This window comes from Tachyglossus aculeatus, chromosome 3 (assembly GCF_015852505.1).
Source record: "Tachyglossus aculeatus isolate mTacAcu1 chromosome 3, mTacAcu1.pri, whole genome shotgun sequence".
Lineage (NCBI taxonomy): Eukaryota > Metazoa > Chordata > Mammalia > Monotremata > Tachyglossidae > Tachyglossus > Tachyglossus aculeatus.
Genome location: NC_052068.1, coordinates 18,436,861 through 18,459,271, shown reverse-complemented (window position 1 = coordinate 18,459,271; position 22,411 = coordinate 18,436,861). Strand labels below are relative to the sequence as shown.

The 22,411-nt window shown below is 46.1% G+C and overlaps 1 pseudogene; it reads left to right on the top strand.

The window, feature by feature from the left end:
- Positions 1–358: 358 nt before the first annotated feature.
- On the top strand, positions 359–12,125 carry LOC119925211 (annotated as a pseudogene).
- The last annotated feature ends 10,286 nt before the right edge of the window (positions 12,126–22,411 follow it).

Genomic DNA, 22,411 nt, shown 5'->3' with positions numbered 1-22,411 from the left:
CTCACGGGACAACCTCATCTCCTTGTATTCCCCCCAGCGCTTAGAATAGTGCTTTGCACATAGTAAGAGCTTAACAAATACCAACATTATTATTATTATTATCATTAATAAAATAAATAGAATAATAAATATGTACACAAGTGCTGAGGGGCGGGGATGGGGGTAGAGCAGAGGGAGGGAGTAGGGGCGATGCAGAAGACCTGCCGGAGTCACAGTAGGAGAGGTCTGTGCCAGTACCAGGACACCGACGATTTCAACTCCCTCGCTCCCTGTCATGTCCACACTCCCCTCCTGGCCCCTCTCCCACCTGTAATCGCGACATCGCCAAGGGCCGCCTCCTCTTGCCATTGAACCATTTATGTACATAGTGTTTGCTCATTGTTCTGGGCCGCGAAATCCTCATCTTTGCGCTGTATATAATCTCACGGCCAGAGTTGCTTTCCACACACCGGGGACTTGGAAGGCGAAGATCATTTCGCAGGATGGTAAGTATGAGAGAGGGAAATAGCTCTGAGTGGAGTTTCTGCAAATGTTATCGTTAGCTGGAAAGGTTTTCCTTGGGTTCAGGGTTAGATTGGGCGCGAGGCTGGTTTTAAATATCTCATAAACCCTAGGCACCCAGGATGTTTGACTGGGTTGATAAAAAAGACTTCTTTAACTTGCATAAGAGTGTTCCAGTGTGCTCTTGTTTGTATAAAATTATCTTGAGGATGAATGATGAAGATAGGCTTTCATATTGATATGATGATAATAATGGAAGTATTTGCTAAGCATTTAATAAGTGTCAAGCGCTGTTCTAGACCCCTTTTAGACCCCCCCCTTTTAGACTCCCCCCCTTTTAGACTCCCCTTTTAGACTGTGAGCCCACCGTTGGGTAGGGACTGTCTCTATATGTTGCCAACTTGTACTTCCCGAGTGCTTAGTACCGTGCTCTGCACACAGTAAGCGCTCAATAAATACGATTGATTGATTGATTGATTGATTCTAAGTGCTGGGGTAGATGTAAGTTAAGTGGGTCAGACATAGTCTCTGTCCTGGGACCGTCTCTATATGTTGCCAACTTGTACTTCCGAAGTGCTTAGTACAGTGCTCTGCACACAGTAAGTGCTCAATAAATACAGCTGATTGATTGATTGATTGATTGTCCTACAGGGAGTTTACAGTCTAAATTAGGTATACTGTAAATTTTACACTAGGCGAAGCAACGTGACCTGATGGAAAGAGCATGGGCCTGGGTTCTAATCTTGTCTGCTGGAAGACCTTTTTTTTTTTAAAAAAAAAAAGGTATTTTGTTAAGCACTTACTATGTGGCAGGCACTGTACTTAGCTCTGGGGTAGACACAAGCTAATTAGGTTGAACACAATCCCTATCCCACATGGGGCTCACAGTCTTAATTCTCATTTTATAGATGAGGTGATGGAGGCCCAGAGAAGTTAAATGATTTGCCCAAGGTCACACAGCAGACAAGTGGTAAGGCTGGGATGAGAACCCAGGTCCTCTGAGTCCCAGGCCCGTGCTCTTTCCACTAGGCCATATGGCTATGCTTCCACTTCCTCATCTGTAAAATGGGGATTAAATCCTCCTCCCTTTAGCTTTTACCATGAGCCCTCTGAGGGATGGGGGCTGTGTCTAACCTGATTAGCTTGTATCTACCCCAGAGTTTAGAACAACTCTAGTGACTAGAGCATGGGCTGGGCAGTAAGAAGACTGGGGTTCAAATCTTAACCCCTCCACTCGACTGCTGTGTGACCTTGGGCGAATCACTTAACTTCTGTGTGCCTCAGTTACCTCATCTGTAAAAATGGGGATTAAGACTGTGAGCCCAGTGTGGGGCAGGGACTGTGTCCAACCTGATTAGCTTGTATCTACCCCAGCACTTAGTACTGTGCCCGACAGAGCAGAAGCGCTTAACATATATCATAAAAAAGTGTGACTTTGGAGCCATGTCACTTCAGAATGTAAGCTCCTAGAGAATAGAGAACGTTTCAAAGCTAACAAAGTGCTTCGTACAGTGCTCTGCACACAGTAAGCCCTCAATAAATATGATTGAATGAATGAATGAATCTGTTTGGAAGGAGCACACGGTGGGAGTCTGAGAAATACTAAGTAGAAATAGTGAATTACGTTGCCTTTCAGTGTATAAGTGCCAAGCTAAGAGATGTCAAGTCATCGTGGCATTGGAGCCGGAGAGACATGGATGGATTTGTGGAGACCCTTTCCAAGACAGAAAAATGAGGACGAGGAATCTGGTTTTCAGTTGATCTCTTCTGGGAACTGGAGGGGCAGAGTGGATTCTGCAGGGTGGATTCTGAAGAGTTTGAATACCCTCTGCTCTACTCTTGCTCTCAGAGACTTTTATTTCCATTTCCTTCTGCCTTCTCCATTCTTTTCTGGGAAAGATCTTGAGGATGGATGGGGTTACCTGTCACAAATGGTGGCAAATGATGGATGAGTCCTGATCCTGAGGGTTTTAGAAGACCAAATTAAAAATGATAAATATTTTCCAAATGTTGCCTGTGAACATCTTACCTTACACCTCCCCACTTCCATGTTAGCACTCTCATGTTCCCTAAGCACTTAGGTACTTCACAATCCCTTGTCAAAGTTAGATACAGATCTTATGTTTTAAATTGCTTCCTCCTATCTGTAATCTACTTTGGTGTCGAACTAACTCACTAGATTATAAGATCCTTGAGAGCAGAGCTGGTATCTACTAAATCTACCGTTCTCTCCCAAGCATCTAGTACAGTGCTCTGCATACGAGTACTCAACTAATACTCTTGATGATGATGGTGATGATGATCAGAGTGTCTTCTTTGGAGAGAACTTACTGCTCTGCCAGTAATAATTTGGGGTATTTGTTAAAGCTTACTATGTGCCAAGCACTGTACTAAGCACTGGGGTAGATACAACATAATCAGGTCCCATATGGGGCTCACATTCTAAATAAAAAGGAAAGATATTGAGCTCCCATTTTGGAGAGGAAGGAAATGAGGCCCAGAGAAGTGAATTGACTTGCCCAAAGCCACCCAGCAGGTAAGTGACAGAGCCAGGAAGAAGTTATTATTATTATTATTATTAATAATGATGGCATTATATGCAAAGCACTGTTCTAAGCACGGGGGGGGGGGAGTGTACAAGGTGATCAGGTTGCCCCACATGGGGCTCACAGTCTTCATCCCCATTTTACAGATGAGGGAACTGAGGCACAGAGAAGTGAAGTGACTTGACCAAAGTCACATAGCTGACAAGCGGCGGAGTTGGGATTAGAACCCATGACCTCTGACTCCCAATCCACTAAGCCACAGTGCTTCTCCACGCTATTGAAGGCATACCTCCTCCAAGAAGCCTTCTCTGACTAAGCCCTCCATTCCTCTTCTCCCACTCCTTCTGCATCACCCTGACTTGCTCCTTTTATTCATCCTCCCTTCAAGCACCCAGCACTTATGTACATATTTGTAATTTATTTACTTATTTATATTAATGTCTATCTCCCTCTCCATTCATTCAATTGTATTTTTTGAGCACTTACTGTGTGCAGAGTGCTGTACTAAGTGCTTGGAAGGTACAATACAGCAATAGAGACAATCCCTGCCCACAATGGGCTTACAGTCTACAAGTAGGGAGACAGACATCAAAACAAGGCATCAATAGCATCAATATAAATAAATAGAATCATAGATACACCAAAACAAGTTAACAGGTATCAATGTAAAAAAATAGAATTATAGATATGTGCATACATACACAAGTGCTATGGGGTGGGGAGGGGGGAAGAGCAAAGGGAGCATGGGGCAATGGGGAGGGGAGGGGAAGCTGAGGAAAAAGGGAACTTAGTCTGGGAAGGCCTCTTGGAGGAGGTGAGCCTTCAGTAGGGCTTTGAAGGGGGGAAGTGTGATTGTTTGGCTGATTTGAGGAGGGAGGGCATTCCAGGCTAGAGGTAGGAAGTGGGCCAGGGGTCGACGGCGGGACAGGTGAGAATGAGGCCCAGTGAGGAGGTTAGTGGCAGCACAGGAGTGGAGGTTACAGGCTGGGCTGGAGAAGGAGAGAAGGGAGGGGAGGTAGGAGGGGGCGAGGTGATGGAGAGCCTTGAAGCCGAGAGTGAAGAGTTTTTGCTTGATTCAGAGTTTGACAGGCAACCACTGGAGAGTTTTGAGGAGGGGGGTGACATGCCCAGAGAGTTTCTGAACAAAGATAATCCGGGCAGCAGAATGAAGCGTAGATTGAAATACGGAGAGACAGAAGTTTGGGAGGTCAGAAAGGATGCTGATGTAGTAATCCAGTCGGAATAGGATGAGTGATTGCACTAAAGTGGTAGCAGTTTGGATGGAGAGGAAAGGGCAGACCTTGGCTATGTCTTGAAGGTGAGACTGGCAGGTTTGGATGACGGATTGGATATGTGGGGTGAATGAGAGAGCAGAGTCAAGGATGACACCAAAGTTGCAGGCTTGTGAGATGGGAAGGATGGTAGTGCCGTCCTCAGTGACGGGAAAGTCAGGGAGAGGACAGGGCTTGGGAGGGAAGATAAGGAGCTCTGTCTTGGACATGTTGAGTTTTAGGTGGAGGGAAGACAGCCAAGTAGAGATGTCCTGAAGGCAGGAGGAGATACAAGACTGGAGGGAGGCAGAGAGAACAGGGGAGGTGACAAAGATTTGGGCAGCAACTGCATAGAGATGATAGTTGAAGCTGTGGGAGTGAATGAGTTCACCAAGGAAGTGAGTATAGATGGAGAATAGAAGGGGATCAAGAATGACCTTTGAAGTACCCCTTTAGTTAAGGGATGGGACGGGGAGGAGGAGTCCATGAAGGAGACTGAGAATGAACAGCCAGAGAGATAAGAAGAGAAACAGGAGAGGATGGAGTCAGTGAAGTCCAGGTTGGATAACGTGTTGAAGAGAAGGGGATGGTCAACAGTGTCAAAGGCAGCTGAGAGGTCGAGGAGGAACTGGATGGGGCAGGAGCCAGTGGATTTGGCAAGAAGGAGATCACTGGTGACCTTTGAGAGGGCGGTTCCAGTGGAGTGGAGGGGACGGAAGCCAGATTGGAGGGGGAATAGGAGAGAGTTGGAGGAGAGGAATTTGGAGCAGTGACTATAGATGACTCGCCCCAGGAGTTTGGGAAGGAAGGGTAGGAGGGAAATGGGACGATAACTGGAGGGGGCTGTGGGGTCAAGGGAGGGTTTTTTTTAGGATAGGAGAGACGTGGGCATGTTTGAAGGCAGAGGGGAAGAAGTCATTGGAGAGTGAGCCTTTGAAGAAGGAAGTTAAGGAGGGGAGAAGGGAAGGGGTGAGAGCTTTTATAAGGTTGGAGGGAATGAGGTCTGAAATGCATGTGGAGGGGGTAGCACTTGGGAGAAGGGAGGTGATCTCCTCTGAAGGTACTGCTGGGAAGGATGGGAAAGTAGAAGATGGGGTTGAGAGGAGAGGGGATGGAGGAGGGGGAGGAGTGATTTTGGGGAGCTCAAACCCGATGGTGTTAATTGTCCTAATGAAGTAGGTGGCCAGATCATTGGCGGTGAAGGATAGGGAAGCGGGAGGAACCAGGGGTAGGGCCTGAAGAGGGAGTTAAATGTCCAAAACAGCTGACAAGGTTGAAGGGCATGGGTGTCAATAAGGAAAGAGAAATAGTTTTGCTGGGCAGAGGAGAGGGCAGATATAAGGCAAGAAACTACACAGTTAGAGTGGACGAGGTTGGCCTGATGTTTAGACTTCAGCCAGCAGCGTTCAGCGGCTCGAGCATAAGAGCGAAGGAGGTGAACAGTGGAGGTGATCCAGGGCTGTGGGTTAGTGGTGTAAGAGAGACAAAGGGATAGGGGAGAGAGTGAGTTGAGTTGAGTAGAGAGGGTAAAATTGAGAGCCTCTCTTTGGTCATCAAGAGTGGGTAGAACAGGTAAGGAGGCTAGGTGGGGTGTGATGTGCTGAGAGAGATGGATGGGGTTGAGAGAGTGGAGGTCTCAGTGGGGAAATAGTATAGATTTACAGGGAGGAGGATTGTGGGAGAGGAGGCAAGTGAGAAGGTTGTGGTCAGAGAGAGAGATTTCAGAGTTGGTGAGGGTGGAGATTGTGCATCGGATAGAGATGATGCGATAGAGTGCAAGTTGGTCAGTGGGCGAGGTGGGGTGGAGCAGGAGTTTGGTGGAGTTGAGTAGTGATAGAAGGCGGGCAGCAGAGGAGTCACCGGATACATCTATGCTCACTGTGGGCAGGGAATTTGTCTGTTTATTGTTATATTGTACTCTCCCAAGCACTTAGTAAAGTACTTTGCACCCAGAAAGTGCTGAATAAACACGACTGAAGGACTGAATGAATCCAGATCATCTAACTTCCAGGCTTGGGCTCTTCCCACTGGGCCATGCTGCTTCCTGGTGGTAACCATGCTTCTCCCTCTCTCTCACAGAAGTGTTTCTTGGGCGTCCTCATTGCCTTTGGCCTCACAGTGATGGGCTGCGATGCAGAATGCATTTTTAGACGACTCTATTTCAACCCACTCAAAGTCACCACTGGTAAAGTCTCTTACATACTTTGTTTTCTGTACTTGGACAGTCGTAAGCTGCCAAAACAGAATTCCACATCCTTGGAAGAAAAGGAGGAAGGGATCTTAGGAGAAAGGAAATGTTCATGAGCTAAAACCTGGGGTAGAAGGAAAGAGCAAAGACCACCGAGGCAGGAAAGGGAGGAGATTAGAGGGCAAAGGGGAAGCAGACATTGTTTGATTTGTTTCTGGGTCTGAGAGGAAATGGTGGTGATTCTAAAAGGTCCGTAGAGGTGGAAGGAAGCAGGAATACAAATTCAGGGTGTGGGAAGGAGAATTAGTTTGAAGCAGGCTTCCACTGGATATAGTCTGGGCCTGGAGGTCAGAAGGACCTGGGTTCTAATCCCAGCTCAGCCACGTGGTGGCTGTAAGACCTTAGGCAAGTTAGTTAATTTTTCTGTGCCTCAGTTATCTCACCTGCAAAATGGGGATTAAGAGTATGAACACCATGAGGGGCAGGGACGGTATCCAACCAGACCACCTTTTATCTTCTCCAGTGCTTAGTACAGTGCTGGCTTAGAGTAAGTGCTTAACAAAAGCACTTTGGGGAAGCAGCGTGGCTCAGTGGAAAGAGCAGGGTCTTTGGAGTCAGAGGTTATGGGTTCAAATCCCGGCTCCGCCACTTGTCAGCTGTGTGACTTTGGGCAAGTCACTTAACTTCTCTGGGCCTCAGTTACCTCATCTGGAAAATGGGGATTAAGACTGTGAGCCCCCCGTGGGACAACCTGATCACCTTGTAAACTCCCCAGCGCTTAGAACAGTGCTTTGCACATAGTAAGCACTTAATAAATGCCATTAAAAACAAAAAAAACCCAAATACCATAAAAAGAAAAGAGAAAGAAAGATAGGAGAGGAATGATTCCCGTAGCATTTAGAGTCCTGGGAGCAGCACAGTCTAGTGGAAAAAGACTGGGCCTGGGAGTAAAACGATCTGGATTCTAATCGCAGTTCCAACATTTGTCTACTGTGTGACTTTGGATACGTCACTTCACTTCCCTATCTTGGCTCAATTCATTCATTCATTCAATCGTATTTATTGAGCACTTACTGTATGCAGAGCACTGTACTAAGCGCTTGGGAAGTACAAGTTGGCAACATATAGAGACGGTCCCTACCCAACAGCGGGCTCACAGTCTAGAAGGGGGAGACAGAGAACAAAACAAAACATATTAACAAAATAAAATAAATAGAATAAATATGTACAAATAAAATAAATAAATAGAGTAATAAATACGTACAAACATATATACATTTATACAGGTGCTGTGGGGAGAGGAAGGAGATAAGGCGGGGGGATGCGGAGGGGGAGAAGGGGGAGAGGAAGGAGGGGGCTCAGTCTCAATGGAAAGAGCACAGGCTTGGGAGTCAGAGATCATGGGTTCAAATCTCAGCCCCGCCAATTGTCAGCTGTGTGACCTTGGGCAAGTCACTTAACTTCTCTGGGCCTCAGTTACCTTATCTGTAAAATGAGGATGAGGACTGTGAGCCCCATGTGGGACAACTTGATCACCTTGTATCCTCCCCAGCGCTTAGAACAGTGCTTTGCAAATAGTAAGCGCTTAACAAATGCCATTTCTTTCCATGTACCTCAGTTTCCTCATCTGTAAAATGGAGATTTGATACCTCCTACTTAGACCATGGGACTGGGACCGAGTCTGACATGATTGACTTGTATAATAATAATAATAGTGTTTATTAAGCGCTTACTATGTGCCAAGCACTGTTTTAAGCACTGGGGAGGTAACAAGGTGATCAGGTTGTCCCACGGGGGGCTCATAGTCTTCATCCCTGTTTTACAGATGAGGTAACTGAGGCACAGAGAAGTTAAGTGACTAGCCCAAAGTCACACAGCAGACAAGTGTATCTCTCCCATCATTTTGTTAAGTGTATTTGCTAAGTGCTTATTGTGTGGCAGGCACTGTACTGAGAGCTGGGGTAGTTACAGGTGAATCAGGTTGGACGCACTTCCTGTCCCACCTGGGGCACACACTCTTAATCCCCATTTTACAGGTGAGACAACCAAAGAAAAGAATACTAAGTATGGTATTCGTTAAGCACTTACTATTCATTCATTCATTCATTCATTCATTCATTCATTCATTCACTCATTCATTCATTCAATCGTCTTTATTGAACGTTTACTGTGTGCAAAGCACTGGACTAAGCGCTTGGGAAGTACAAGTTGGCAACATATAGAGGTGGTCCCTACCCAACAACGGGCTCACAGTCTAGAAGGGGAGACAGACAACAAAACAAAACATGTGGGCAGGTGTCAAGTCGTCAGAACAAATAGAATTAAAGCTAAATGCACATCATTAACAAAATAAATAGAATAGTAAATATTTAAAAGTAAAATAAATAGAGTAATAAATCTGTACAAACATATATACGGGTGCTGTGGGGAGGGGAAGGAGGTAGGGCGGGGGGGATGGGGAGGAGGAGAGGAGAAAGCGGGCTCAGTCCGGGAAGGCCTCCTGCTAAGCACTGGGATAGATACAAATTTGTCAGGTTGGACACAGTCCCTATCCCACATGGGGCTTACAGTCTTAAACTCCATTTTACAGATGAGGTAACTGAGGCCCAAAGGAGATGTTTCCCCAACCTCACCCAGCTGACATGCGGTGGAGCAAGGATTAGAACCCACATCCTTCCGACTCCTGGGCCCGTGGTTTATCCACTAGGCCATGTTGCTTCTCTTGATAAGTCTTTAATGGGAATTGTTTTCCTTTCCTGGTGTTTAGGTTGTGTAGATCAGCTTGGGGTGGAGCATGGATTCAATACCGTTTGGAAGACCAAAGAGTGCTATGAATGCAGCTGTTCCACCATTGGAATAAGCTGCTGTAACTTGTAAGTGCTCCAATCCACAGTGGTTCCTGCCCTTTGAAAACTCATTAATTAATTCATTCATTCAATCGTATTTATTGAACGCTAACTGTGTGCACAGCACTGAACCAAGCACTCGGGAAAGTAAAATACAGCAATAAAGAGGGACAATCTCTGTCTACAACGAGCTAACAGTCTCCGGGGGGAGACATATATCATTACAAATCAACAGACATCAATATAAATAAATAAAATTACAGATCTATGCGTAAGTTCTGTGGGGTGGGGAAAGGGGGGAAGAGCAAAGGGAGTAAGTCAAGGTGACACAGAAGGGAGTGAGATATGAGGAAAAGTGGGGTTTAGTTTGGGAAGGCCTCTTGGAGGAGATGTGCCTTCAGTAAGGTTTTGAAGGGGGAGGACGGTCATTGTTGGAAAGATTTGATAAGCGAAGGCCTTACAGACCAGAGGTCTAATGTGGGCAAGCGTTGGTGGTGAGACAGGTAAGATGGAGGCACAGTGAAAGAAGGTTAGTACCAGAGGAGTGAAATATGTGGGCGGGGATGCGGAAGGAGAGAAGTGAGGTGAGGTAGGAGTGGGTGAGGTGATAGAGAGTTTTAAAGCCAATGGCGAGGAATTTTTGTTTGATACGGAGGTGTAAGGGCAACCACTGGAGATTTTTGAGGAGGGGGGTGACGTGCTCTGAACGTTCCTGTAGAAAGATAATCCGGGTACTGGAGTGGGGAGAGGCAGGAGGTTGGGAGGTCAGCAAGGAGGCTGTAGCAGTAATCTAGGGGGGATATGATGAGTGATTGTACAAACATGGTAGCAGTTCAGATGCAGAGGAAAGGGTGAATTTTAGCCATGTTGTGAAGGTGAGACTAACAAGATTTGGGGACAGATTGGATGTGTGGGTTGAATGAGAGAGTGGAGACAAGGATAACACCAAGGTTATGGGCTTGTGAGACGGGGAGGATGGTGGTGCCATCTACAGTGATGGGAAAGTCTGGGAGAGGACAGAGTTTGGGTGGGAAGATAAGAAGCTCTGTTTGGGACATGTTAAGGTAGAGGTGACGAGAGGACGTCTGTGACGAGAGGATGTCCAAGTAGAGATGTCCACAACAGGCTTCCTGGATCCTTGCTAAAGGGGCCTAGAGGCCTGAAAGAAACATTTTATTGGAAAAGTCATGTCCTCTTCCAAACATTTCTGATCCATTGGCCCAGTAATTCAGATCTACAGGGGTCTGCCTTCAGATATAGGTTGAAAATTTGATGTGGCAGCCCTTCCTCCCTAGTGGTAACACTAATAGTATTTATTGAGAGCTAAATAGTATTTATTGAGAGCAGAGCCCTGTATTGAGAACTAAGAGATAATACACAGGTGCTAACCAGTGCTTAGAACTGTGCTTGGCACATAAGTAAGTGCTTAGCAAATACCATCATCAGTTAGACAGTCCCTGTACTTAGTGAATAGATGACTTAGGGTTTGGCACTTTTTCTGGGTCTGAAGGAAGAAAAAACAAAGGGTGGTGTGTATGTGTGTGTGTGTGTAAAGAGAAAGAAGAGAAAAGAATAAGAGGAAGAGAAAAGAGAGAGAGGGTAATGGAAGAGGAGGAGGGAAAATAGGAGCAGGAGGAGAGGAAACAGAGAAAAAGAGAGGGGAAGAGAAAAGAGAGGAAAGGGAGGGAAGGAGAGAAAGAGGGGAGAGATGTAGAGAAGAGAGAGAAATGGAGAGGGAAAGGGAGAGAGGGAGAAAAGAAGAGGGAGAGAGGAAAGGGAAAGGAGATAGAGAGGAAGAGAGGGTGAGAAGGAGGGAAAATGGGAGAGGAGAAGGGAAAAAGGAGCAGGAGAAGGAGAGGAGATGGAGAGAGAGAGGGGAAGAGATAAAAGAGGAAAAGGGAGGGAAAGAAGAGAAGGAGGGAATGGGCAGAGATATAGAAGAGAGGGAGAGAAGGAGAAAGACAAAAAAAGAGAAGAGAAAGAGAGAGGGGAAGAGATAAAAGAAGAAAAGAGAGGGAAAGAAGAGAAGGAGGGAATGGGGAGAGATATAGAGGAGAGGGAGAGGAGAAAGACAAAAAAGGAAAGGGAGAGAGAGAAAGGGAGTGGGGGAGAGAGAGAGAGAGGGAGAGAGACATTCCCTAGCACAGTGTCTAGTCAGTCTAAGCCATTGTGTGCAGGAGAGAAGGCGTGGTGAGAAGGCAGCGAGTCCAGCAAAGATGAGCAGAGAAGTCTAGAAGAGGCTAGAGAAGATCTTGAGTCTGTGTTGGTTCTCGAGTCTCAGAGATATTAACATTCTAGGACCTCTAGTAGCACAGTGTCTTCCCAACTTCCCCAAAGATGAGTTCTCCTAACAGACACTTTACACAACTCTCACACCCTGGTTGTATTTTTCCTTCTGATGACAGAGCAACTAAACCCTTCGACTTCGATGTAGAGAAGTGCTCAGCCATTTTCCACATAGAGTCCTGCAGCTACACTCTGGTGTCCAAGTTTGACTCTACAAAAGCTTGCGCGGCCACTCAATGGATACGTTAAAGGAAAAAACCCTCTCAGAAATGCTTCTCCGCTACGCACCCCTATTCAAGCCAAAGGAAACACTCCGGCTAGCCGGGGTCGCTGGGGCCTCAGAGGCAGGGCTGTGAAGAATTCTCATCACCTTGTTTCCCTTTGCCATGTACAGAGTGCCAAAAAGTGCAATGTGATTTGTGCCTAATATTCCCCACTCCTGTTGGTAGCATTGTCTTGGTCAGTGAGCTGGGTGGAGACCCCCTGAATCCCTGTAGAATAAAATTAGAGAGCATCACTGTTCCTTCTGAGTCTTTTCTTCAAAAGAATGTCTGCTCCTTAGAGGTTATATGGTGTTATTTGGAAGAGGAATACTAATAATAATAATGATGGCATTTGTTAAATGCTTGCTATGTGCCAAGCACTGTTCTAAGCACTGGGAGAGATACAAGGTAATCAGGTTGTCCCACCTGGGGCTCACAGTCAGTCTTCATCCCCATTTTACAGATGAGGCAACTGAGGCCCAGAGAAGTGACTTGCCCAAAGTCACACAGCAGAATAGTGGCGGAGTCAGGATTAGAACCCATGACCTCTGACTCCCAAGCCCACGTGCTTTCCACTGAGCCACGCTGCTTCTCTAAAGATAGATAAGATAGGAACAGGAGGAAGGCAGAGGTTGTGGGTTCTAATCCCAGCTCTGCCACTTGTCTGCTGTGTGACCCTGGGCAAGTCACTTAACTTCTCTGTGCCTGAGTTACCTCATCTGTAAAATGGGGATTGAGACTGTGAGCCCCATGTGGGACAGGGACTGTGTCCAATCTGATTTGCTTGTATCCACCCCAGCGCTTAGTACAGTGCCTGGCACACTGTAAGTACTTAACAAACACCATAATAATAATAATAATTATTAAAATAAAGAGGAGAGGAGTCATGCTTAGAGTGCCAGGTTGCGGAGTGAGTCTGGATTGGAGTTGAGGGAAGGACTGGGGAAAAGGGGAAAAGCCCAGGCTTGGGAGTCAGAGGAATTCATTCCAAGCTTCTACCGCTTCGCTGCAGCATGACTTAGGGGAAGTCACTTAACTTCTCTGGGCCTCATTTTCTTCATCCGTAAAATGAGTATTCCATTCCTGTTCCCCTGAGAAGCTGCGTGGCCTAGCAGAAAGAACATGGAACTGGGAGTCAGAGGACTTGGGTTCTAATCCCAGCTCTGCCTCTTTCCTGCTGAACGACTTTGGGAGAGTCCCTTAACTTCTCTGTGCCTCAGTTCCCTCATCAAGCGCTTAGTACAGTGCTCTGCACACAGTAAGCGCTCAATATATACGATTGATTGATTGATTGATTGATCTGCAAAATGGCGATTCATTGCCTGTTCTCCCTCCTACTTAGACTGTGAGAGCCATGTGGGTCCTGATTATCTTGCATCTACCCCACCACTTAGTGAAGTACTTGACATGCAATAAGCACTTAACAAACACTACAACATTATTATTGTTATTATTACTTCTCCTTAGACTGTGAGCCCCACATGGGAGAGGGACTCTGTCTGACCTGATTATCTTGTACCTACCCCAGCATTCATTCATTCAATCATATTTATTGAGCGCTTACTGTGTGCAGAGCACTGTAGTAAGCGCTTGGGAAGTACAGGTTGGCAACATATAACGACGGTCCCTACCCAACAGTGGGCTCACAGTCTAGAAGGGGGAGACAGACAACAAAACAAAACATGTAGACAGGTGTCAAAATCCCAAGCGCTTGGTACAGTGTTCTGCACGCAGTAAGCACTAAATTAATTTAGTACATAGTAAATGCTTAACATATGCCAAATTACTTCTACCCTATGGTGACCTCAAGTATTTTCCAGGCTAGAGGATGTCCAGATGGTCAGGTCAATTTGGGGCTTGAGAAGGCGGAAGGTAAGAAGAAGGAATTTCATACAAGAGAGAGGACAGGGATCTTCTCTGGGCCTCAGTTACTTCATATGTAAAATGGGGATTAAGGCTTTGAACCCCACATGGGACAGAGACTTTATACGATCCAATTTGCTCATATCCACCCCAGCGCTTTGTACAGTGCCAGGCTGCCAGTAAGCATTTAACAAATACCACAATTATTGTTATTATTACTAAGTGCTGTGATAGATACAAAATCATCAGGTCAGACACAGTCCCTGTCCCACATGGGGCTCACAATCTGAAGGGGAGGGAGAACAGATATTTTACTCCCCATTGTACAGCTGAGGAAACTGAGGCCCAGGGAAGTTGAGTTGTCTAAAGTCACGCAGGAGGCAAGTGGCGGAGCTGGGATTACAACTCGGGTCCTCTGAGTCCCAGAACTCTGCACTTTCCAGTAGTGTACACCGTAAGCACTCGGTAAATACCATTAAGTGATTGATTGAAGGAGAAAAGAAGCATGTTCACACAATATTTAAGCTGGTTAGGAACATCTTAATTCTCCAAAGAGAATCAGTGGGTTGTAGCAACAGGGAAACTTTGCTTCCCTGAGCCAGAACCCTGAGCATTTTCAATCCTGGTCTCTTGGGAGGCAACTTGTTGGGTTGTTTGCTGGAGAAATCCAGTCTGGCAGCTTGCAGAAGCAGGAAAACAGGGCTACAGAATGTCTTGGCTCCCAGGACTCATGTGGCCACTCACGGGGTCTGGGATGGGCTCCCGCCCCCTGGAAGGAATGGCTCACATCAGGCTCCATCCCCCAGGGGACCCTGCTGAAAAAAACTGCCGAAAACAAAACAGTCTAAAATAAACGCAATTTTGAAGAACATCTTTTAATAATAATAACAATAATAATGATGGCATTTATTAAGCGCTTACTATGTGCAAACCACTGTTCTAAGCACTGGGGAGGTTACAAGGTGATCAGGTTGTCCCATGAGGAGCTCACAGTCTTAATCCCCATTTTACAGATGAGGTAACTGAGGCACAGAGAAGTTAAGTGGCTCATCCAAAGTCACACAGCTGACAATTGGCAGACCCGGGATTTGAACCCATGACCTCTGACTCCAAAGCCGGTGCTCTTTCCGCTGAGCCACACTGCTTCTCTGCTTAACTTTTACAAAGTTAAGTTTAAAAGGAAAATAGGGAGACACAATTAGGAGAGCCTCCAGAAAGCATAGTCATTTTGGGACCTTTTCCAGTCCCCTCCTCTCACATTTGAGCATGGAGGTGGTAATGGGGAGGGTTTATTATTATTATTAATAATTAATATTAATATTATAATATTAATAATAATGATGACGATGGTCTTTGTTAAGCACTTCCTATGTGCCAGGCACTGTACTAAGTGCTGGGGTGAATACAAACAAATCAAGTTAGACACAGTCCCTGCCCATGTGGGGCTCACAGACTCAATCCCCATTATACAGATGAGGGAAGTGAGGCCCAGAGAAGTGAAGTGGTGACTTGCCCAAGGTCACACCGCAGACAAGTAGTGGAGTGGGGATTAGAACCCATGATCTTCCAACTCCCAGGCCCATGCTCTATCCACTACGCCATGTTGCTTCTCATCAGGTTGGACGCGGTCCCTGTCCCACGTGGGGCTCACAGTCTCGATCCCCATTTTACAGGTGAGGTAACTGAGGCTCAGAGAAGTGAAGTGACTTGCCCAAGGTTACACAGCAGACAAATGGTGGAGTCAGAATTAGAACCCATTACCTTCTGAGTCCCAGGCCCATACTCTAACCATTAGGCCACGCTGCTTTAGGGACTCTGTTCCAAGAAAAGTGTTTAGTGGTCCAGCTGGCCAAACCCTGAGACATATGGGGATAAGAATCCATTGAATAAATAAAGGAGGAAGGAGGATGGCGAGGCAGTCCTCTCTTTCCCCTCTCCACAGCAGTCAGCTGGTTGGGATTAAGTGCTTAGTACAGTGCTCTGCCCACAGTAAGAGCTCAATAAAGCTGCTTAGAAGCAGTGTGGCTCAGTGGAAAGAGCCCGGGCTTTGGAGTCAGAGGTCATGGGTTCAAATCCCGACTCCGCCAATTGTCAGCTGTGTGACTTTGGGCAAGTCACTTCACTTCTCTGTGCCTCAGTTACCTCATCTGGAAAATGGGGATTAAGATTGTGAGCCCTCCCCGTGGGACAATCTGATCATTATTACCTTGTAACCACCCCAGCGCTTTGCACATAGTAAGCACTTAATAAATGCCATTAAAAATCAATCAATCAATCAATCGTGTTTATTGGGTGCTTACCATGTGCAGAGCACTGTAAGCGCTTGGAAGTACAAGTTGGCAACATATAGAGACAGTCCCTACCCAACAGTGGGCTCACAGCCTAGAAGAATAAATAAATAAATGAATAAATAAATAAATAAATAAATAAATATGATTGAATGAGTGACTAATGGATAGAGAAGCAGCATGGCTCAATGGAAAGAGCACGAGCTTGGGAGTTGAAGGCCAGGGGTTCTTATCTCAGATCTTGCCAGCTGTGTGACTTTGGGAAAGTCACTTAACTTCTCTGCACCTCAGTTAACTCATCTATAAAATGAGGATTAAGACTGTGAGCCCCAAGTGGGACAACTTGTATCCCCCCAGCGCTTAGAACAGTGCTTGGCACATAGTAAGCGCTTAACAAATGCCATTATTACATTACTCAGTTAACTCATCTATAAAATGAGGATTAAGACTGTGAGCCCCAAGTGGGACAACTTGTATCCCCCCAGCGCTTAGAACAGTGCTTGGCACATAGTAAGTGCTTAACAAATACCATTATTATTATCATTATTATTATTATAGAGACCAAGCCTGGGAGTCAGAAGGACCTGGATTCTAATCCTGGCTCCACTGCTTGTCTGCTGTGTGTCCCACCATGGCATAGTGGATAGGGCACGGGCCAGAGAGCCAGAAGGTCATGTGTTCTAATCCCGGCTCTGCCATTTGTCTGCTGGGTGACCTTGGGCGAGTCACTTCACTTCTCTGGGCCTCACTTGTAAAGCAGGGATTGAGAATGTGAGCCCCATGTGGGACAGGGACTGTGTCCAGTTCCATTGGCTAGTATCCACCCCAGCTCTTAGAACAGTGCCTGGCACATAGTAAGGGCTGAAAAAATACCATTATTATTATTATTATTATCATTATTATTATTATTATTATTATTAACTTCTCTGTGCCTCAGTTACCTCATCTGTAAAATCTGTGAGCCCCACGTGGGACAATCTGATTACCCTGTATCTACCCCAGTTCTTTGAACAGTGCTTGGCACACTGTAAGCACTTACCAAATACCAACATTATTATTATTATTAAAATGGGGATTAAGACCGTGAGCCCCTTATGGGACATGGATTGTGTCCAGTCTCCTTAATTTGTATACCCCAGGGTTTAGCACAGTGCCGGGAACATAGTAACACCTTAACAAAGACCATGAAAAATCCACTCCACATTAGGGGGATCTGTCCCCAAAAGTTGGCCCTGTCTCCACTGCAGTCTTCCCTGCTGCTCACCCACATGGCTCCTATCTGCCCCTGCTGCTGCCGCTACCAGATTAATAATAATGATGGTATTTGTTAATAATAATAATAATAATAATAATAATAATGACATTTGTTAAGTGCAAAGCACTGTTCTAAGCGCTGGGGAGGTTACAACATGATCAGGTTGTCCCACGGGGGGTTCACAGTCTTAATCCCCATTTTACAGATGAGGTAACTGAGGCACAGAAAAGTTAAGTGACTTGCCCAAAGTCACACAGCTGACAATTGGCAGAGACAGGATTTGAACCCATGACCTCTGACTCCAAAGCCTGTGCTCTTTCCACTGAGCCACTCTGCTTCTCATCATCATCATCATCAATCGTATTTATTGAGCGCTTACTGTGTGCAGAGCACTGTACTAAGCTCTTGGGAAGTACAAGTTGGCAACATATAGAGACAGTCCCTACCCAACAATGGGCTCACAGTCTCGATAATAATGGTATTTGTGAAGCGCTTACTCTGTGCCAAGCACTGTTCTAGGCCCTGGGGTAGATACAAGGTTAACAGGTTGTCCCCTGTGGGGCTCACGGTCTTCATCCCCATTTGACATATGCGGTAACTGAGGCCCAGAGAAGTGAAGTGACAGGCCCAAAGTCGCTCAGCTGACAAGGGGTCAGAACCGGATTCGAACCCACGACCTCTGACTTCCAAGCCTGGGCTCTTACTTTACAGGTACCCTGCCTGTCGAAGTACACACCCTGGCCACCCAAAAGAGGTTGGAGAACTGTGAAATTTCCCGTCACCTCCTTTTCAAGTCTGGAAACATCTTCAGAATACATACCCTTTTAGCAGCATGACTTGCAGAAGGACCCTTGTTCTAATCCCACTCCGCCACTTGTCTGCTGTGTGACCTTGGGTAAGTCACTTCACTTCTCTGTCCCTCAGTTGTCTCATCTGTAAAATGAGGATTGAGGCTGTGAGTCCTCCTGGGACAGGGACTGTGTCCAACACGATTTACTTGTATCCACCCAAGCACTTAGTATAGTGCCTGGCACAAAGTAAGCACTTAACAAATACCACAATTACTATTTTTATTAGTGGATAGAGCACGGGGCCTGGGGGTCAGAAGGACCTTTGTTCTAATCCTGGCTCCTCCACTTGCCTGCTGTGTGACCTTGGGCAAGTCACTTCACTTCTCTGTGCCTCAGTTACCTCATCTATAAAATGGGGATTAAGACTATGAGCCCCATGTGGGAGAGGGGCTATGTCCAACCTGATGAGCTTATATCTACCCCAGTGCTTGACAGATAGTAAGCACTTAACAAATACCATCATTATTATTATTATTATTATTATTATTATTAATGCTATTATTTATGTGTGTGCAGGAAGGAAGACCTACCTCTCTGTGGAGGTAGGATATGCAAGCTGTTGACCGTATGCTCTTTCATCATCAATGGCATTTATTAATAATAATAATGATGGCATTTATTAAGCGCTTACTGTGTGCAAAGCACTGTTCTAAGCTCTGGGGAGGTTACAAGGTGATCAGGTTGTCCCACGGGGGGCTCACGGTCTTAATCCCCATTTTACAGACGAGGTAACTGAGGCCCAGAGAAGTTGTGACGTTCAAAGTCACACAGCTGGCAATTGGCGGAGCCAGAATTTGAACCCATGACCTCTGACTCCAAAGCCCGTGCTGTTTCCACTGAGGCATGCTGCTTCTCTGAGCTTCTCTTTATCGAGCACTTACTTTGTGCCTAACACTACACAAAGCACTTTGTGGGTAGGGAATGCATCTACCAACTCTACCGCATTGTACTGTCCCAGGCACTTAGTACAGTTAAGCACTCAGGAAACACCACTGATTGATTGACTGAATGATCTGTAGAATTTTATATGCTCTTGAAATAAGCCTGCAAAATCTGGCTAATGGCCGACATGGAGTTTGAGCTTCCTGGGGAAAGGCAAGGTATTACCATTAATATCTGCTTCCTAGATGAAGAGCCACATTTGGAATTTCAAAACCCTTCCAGATTTTTCAGTTCAACTCAATCCAATTTCATTTGCATTTATTGAGGACCCCCCCGGGTACAGGCGCAGGAGGTCTCCAAACAATGGGAAATGTGCCTGTTTCCATAGAAGCAAATTTTCCAAAAGAGAGATTGCCCTTTTCATTGCATTTTAATCAGCACCAACTATTCTATCGTTGGGACTGCCTCTGACTTCTCTGTGAATCGTCGCTTTCTAGTCCAGCTTCTCAAATTGGCTCCCTCGACTTCCTGTAAGTCTTCCTCTGGGCAGGAGGAGTGAACAGTGTTCCTGGCTACACATAAACTCTGCATCTTTGACTTCAAGGCTGTCCATCACCTCGCCCCCTCCTACCTCACCTCCCTTCTCTCCTTCTCCAGCCCAGCCCGCACCCTCCGCTCCTCTGCCCCTAACCTCCTCACTGTACCTCGTTCTTGCCTGTCCCGTTGTCGACCCCCGGCCCACGTCCTTCCCCTGGCCTGGCATGCCCTCCCTCCACACATCCGCCAAACTAGCTCTCTTCTTCCCTTCAAAACCCTGCTGATAGCTCACCTCCTCCAGGAGGCCTTCCCAGACTGAGCTCCCCTGTTCCTCTGCTCCTCCTCTCCTTCCCATCACCCCGCCCCCTCCTTCTGCCCTACCTTCTTTCCCTCCCCACAGAACTTGTGTATGTGTGTACATATTTATTACTCTATTTATTTGAATTACTGCACACAGTAAGCGCTCAATAAATGATTGAATGAATGAATGAATAATGATGTGCATATATCTATAATTCTATTTATCTATTCTGATGGAATTGACACCAGTCTATTTGTTTCATTTTGTTGTCTATCTCCCCCTTCTAGACTGTGAGCTCACTGTTGGGTAGGGACCATCTCTATGTGCTGCCGAAGTGTACTTCCCAAGCACTTAGTAAAGTGCTCTGCACACAGTATGCGCTCAATAAATATGATTGAATGAAGGAATGAATAAAAAGATATTTAGAAAAACCTGAGAGGCAGGAATGGCAAATCCCTCTAATGGTGGATGGTTTGCTCCGACCCAGAGAAGAGGAGGTGGGCAGAGCCAGCTGATTGCCTGCTAATTGCTTTGCCAAATAATTATGACATTTATTAAGTGTTTGTTTTATTCATTCATTCAATCATATTTATTGAGTGCTTACTGTGTGCAGAGCACTGTACTAAGCGCTTGGGAAGTACAAGTTGGCAACATATAGAGACAGTCCCTACCCAACAGTGGGCTCACAGTCTTGAACACTGGGGTATTCATTCAATTCAATTGTATATATTGAGCACTTCCTGGGTGCAGAGTACTATACTAAGCTCTTGGGAAAGTACAATAGAACAATAAACAGACATGTTCATTCATTCATTCAATCATATTTATTGAGCGCTTACTGCGTGCAGAGCACTGTACTAAGTACAATTAGTAATTGTACTTGTAATTGTACTAAGTGGTACAATTGGAAAGTACAATTCAGCAACAACTAGAGACAATCCCTGCCCACAACGGGCTCACAGTATAGAAGAATAATAATGATATTTGTTAAGTGCTTATTATGTGCCTAATACTGTTCTAAGCTCTCCTCTGCTCTCTCTCCCTCCCTCCAGGCTCGTATCTCCTCCTGCCTTCAGGACATCTCCATCTGGATGTCCGCCTGCCACCTAAAACTCAACATGTCCAAGACTGAACTCCTTGTCTTCCCTCCTAAACCCTGCCCTCTCTCTGACTTTCCCATCACTGTTGACGGCACTACCATCCTTCCCGTCTCACAAGCCCGCAACCTTGGTGTCATCCTCGACTCCGCTCTCTCATTCACCCCTCACATCCAATCTGTCACCAAATCCTGCCGGTCTCATCTCCGCAACATTGCCAAGGTCCACCCTTTCCTCTCCATCCAAACTGCTACCCTGCTCGTTCAATCTCTCATCCTATCCTGACTGGATTACTGCATCGGCCTCATCTCCGATCTCCCATCCTCCTGTCTCTCCCCACTTCAATCCATACTTCACACTGTTGCCCGGATCGTCTTTGTGCAGAAGCGCTCTGGGCATGTTACTCCCCTCCTCAAAAATCTCCAGTGGCTACCAATCAACCTACGCATCAGGCAAAAACTCCTCACTCTCGGCTTCAAGGCTGTCCATCCCCTCGCCCCCTCCTACTTCACCTCCCTTCTTTCCTTCTCCAGCCCAGCCCGCACCCTCCGCTCCTCTGCTGCAACTAACCTCCTCACCATGCCTCGTTCTCGCCCGTTCCGCCGTTGACCCCTGGCCCACGTCCTCCCCCGGCCTGGAATGCCCTCCCTCCGCACATCTGCCAGGCTAGCTCTCTTCCTCCCTTCAAAGCCCTACTGAGAGCTCACCTCCTCCAGGAGGCCTTCCCACACTGAGCCCCCTCCTTCCTCTCCCCCTCCTCCCCCTCTCCAGCCCCCCCACCTTACCTTCTATCCCTCCCCACAGCACCTATATACATGTATATGTGTTTGTACATATTTATTACTCTATTTATTTATTTATTTTACTTGTACATATTTATTCTATTTATTTTGTTTTGTTAATGTGTTTTGTTTTGTTGTCTGCCTCCCCCTTCTAGACTGTGAGCCTGTTGTTGGGTAGGGACCATCTCTATATGTTGTCAACTTGTACTTCCCAAGCACTTAGTACAGTGCTCTGCACACAGTAAGCGCTCAATAAATACGACTGAATGAATGAATGAATGAACATTTAGTTTAGTGCTTGGCACACAGTAAGCGCTCAATAAATACAATTAAATGAATGAATGAATGAATGAATGAATGAATGAATTTGGTCCATCATTAAAGCCTTATGAATCCACTTGTTACGATCTAGACTGATTGCTCGTTGTGGGCAGAAAATGTGTCTTTTACCTGTTTCATTCTCCCAACTGCCTAGTACTGTGCTTTGCACACAGTTAAGTGCTCAATAAATATGACTGAATGATTACAGTGAATATTAACTTAAAGAACATAGTCATACTGTATCCCCTAAGGTTGGCCTTCATTAGAGGCCAACGAAGGCCATTGCTGCATTGAGGAGCGGTGTGGCTTAGTGGAAAGACCGTGGGCTTGGGA